Source organism: Penaeus vannamei, chromosome 17 (assembly GCF_042767895.1).
Source record: "Penaeus vannamei isolate JL-2024 chromosome 17, ASM4276789v1, whole genome shotgun sequence".
In the NCBI taxonomy this organism is placed as follows: Eukaryota; Metazoa; Arthropoda; class Malacostraca; order Decapoda; family Penaeidae; genus Penaeus; species Penaeus vannamei.
Genome location: NC_091565.1, coordinates 28,647,451 through 28,649,950, shown reverse-complemented (window position 1 = coordinate 28,649,950; position 2,500 = coordinate 28,647,451).

The window sequence follows — 2,500 nt, the reverse complement described above, 5'->3', positions numbered from 1 at the left end:
GCGACCGCTCTCCGGGGACTAGGATGAATTGCATGTTAAGGAGTTTGGCAACATTAAACGTATTAATGTAAGGGGGAAGTGTAGGAGATAAGGACTATTGTTTCATTAAGACTTTTTCTTTTCTTTTTTTAGTTTTACGTGTATGATATTGGAGTTTACGAGTAAACTGATCCCAGCAATTATATGATAAGCCCTTTTTATATCATCTAATTGTATAATCTACCCTAATTGTTTTTATTTGCACGTGTGCACGTATTTCTGCTTGCGTTTTTAGTTCATGATTTCAACTTCTCGTTTATTTTATTTCTGTATCGTATTTGTGCTTATGTTTACTTTTTTCAACAAAATTCTGACATTTAGATATTTTAACCAGCAAAATAAATTAGAAGAAACATTAGAAATTGATAAGCCTTAAAATGGAACCAGAGGCTATGCATTCACCATGTTTTGTTCTTTGCTTTTCACTCGCGACTTTGTCTGTGTCCAAGAGTCAGATTATTCTAGGGAACGAGAGAGGTCATAGAAGAGACTCTGGAATCGACCCTTTTTCGAGCTGCTAGACCCACCAATCCTATTGACAAGTAGTGTGTACGTTTTGGCCATAGAAACTAAAGGTGAAAAAATAATGTTTATCCATTGTTCTGTAGTCCTTGAATTCATTTTGTTGTACCATCTTAGTTTTTGTGTGTTTATTTTGTTTCGTTTGTTTCTTTTTTCTTTTTCTTTTTTGTTTTATTTCGTTACTTTTCATTGATTTCTTATTGTAGGATTCAGACCTTCGATTTTATGTCAGTTTTTCTCTTTTCATTCCTACCTTTTCATTGTTTTTATTCCGTTTCCTCCTCAGTTGTTTTATCGTGTTCATATATATAATGTTTCGATGTCATTTTCGATGACTGTTCCTAGTGTGCGTTTGTACCATTTCGAGGCATAAGGGAATTCATATTATTTGCATGACTTCTTGTTCCCAACTCTGGCAACGTTGTCATGTCGCCTCTTGTATTCTCGTTTGACCCAACCTGCTGCACTAATAAATCAGATGGTTTGCTGTTCCCTCTTTCTCCACAAACTCTAACATAAGGGTGATATGTTCTGTTTCTCTCTCAATCTCCCTTATATCCACGACATTTCAGCAATTCACTTTATGTCCCTCTCCACTCACTGACTGTATTTACCAGCGGTCATTTATCATTGCGTTTAGCAGTGATGGCAAAGCAGGATTCACGAAGAAATGGTAACCCGCATCGACTGAGTTACAATCGTAAATAGACTCATTCTAATGGTAACCAATAGACGGATCTAGGAAAGCAATTCAACCAATCAGCAAGCGCCATAAACAATCGTTTAGTTACATTCGTAGAAACACGTAACATGTAAACAGAAGTAGGCACAGCGAAAAAATAATAAGTTCATAAATCATATCCATCATGGTGGATATTCACAGAATTCCCTGGCTATTTATCGTATTAATAGGAACCAATACAAACACCGTTATATGAATATATAATTGTTAACCGCAGACTAAAAAGACAGTCCAAATAGTTTTTTATTCATTTTTCACCATTGTTACACAAAACCGGGCCAAATGTTTTTTTTATTCATCGCCATCTATCGTCAAATAAAGAAAATATTCCAAACTCATTCTTGCCCATGCGATTGGGGGGTTGTTGTCCTTTGCCAAAATGCCGACAGACACAGTTGCTATACTTGTTTAACGTTGGTATTGCCAGTTTATATATCTGCAATGTAGTTTTTTCTATAGAATTTATCATAATTATATCAGAGAATTCTTTGAGTTCACCTACCTATCCATTCCATGCACTCGACAGTCTATGTCTACCTATAATGTGACGAGAATTTGTATAGATTTTTTTCTTGATAGTCTCATGTGAAATTTGCATTTTTTCGCCATCTCCATAATGTGATATGCTTGCCATCATATTAATTTTATCAGGTACAAAACAAACCTAAAACTTGATTTTTGGACGAGATAACACATGGTGACATCGTCTTCCCAGAAATTACCATTGTTCCACCCACTGGTAAAAATTACCATTGTAACTCTGATGGTAAGTTGTTAGTGAATGCCACCGCTGTCTGCTTACTATGGTAACTATAGTTACTAGTGATTTTACCATCGTAAGTGCGTTAATGAATCCGGTTGGAAATTTCAGGAAAAGCAGCTTTTTTGTCTATGTTACATAGAACTCTATGCTATTCTCCTCAAACGCATTCCTCTACACTTCCCTTCCGCCATTCTTCCTGTTAATTCATAGCACTAATCCTTGGGTGCAGTCGTCAGCCCGTGGACTTTTTTTTACTGGTTTTAAGATCGATGAGCTGTAGTTCTGTTTCCGTCCAGTTCAGACTCCCTGCTCCATACCGCGTCATATTCCTATCATGTTCCTGCCATTCAGTTTCGAATTCAACACTTTTCCGTCGCCTGAAGTATTCCGTTGTAAATCGTTCCTTAATTTCCTTGTTTTTTAGTAATTGATAG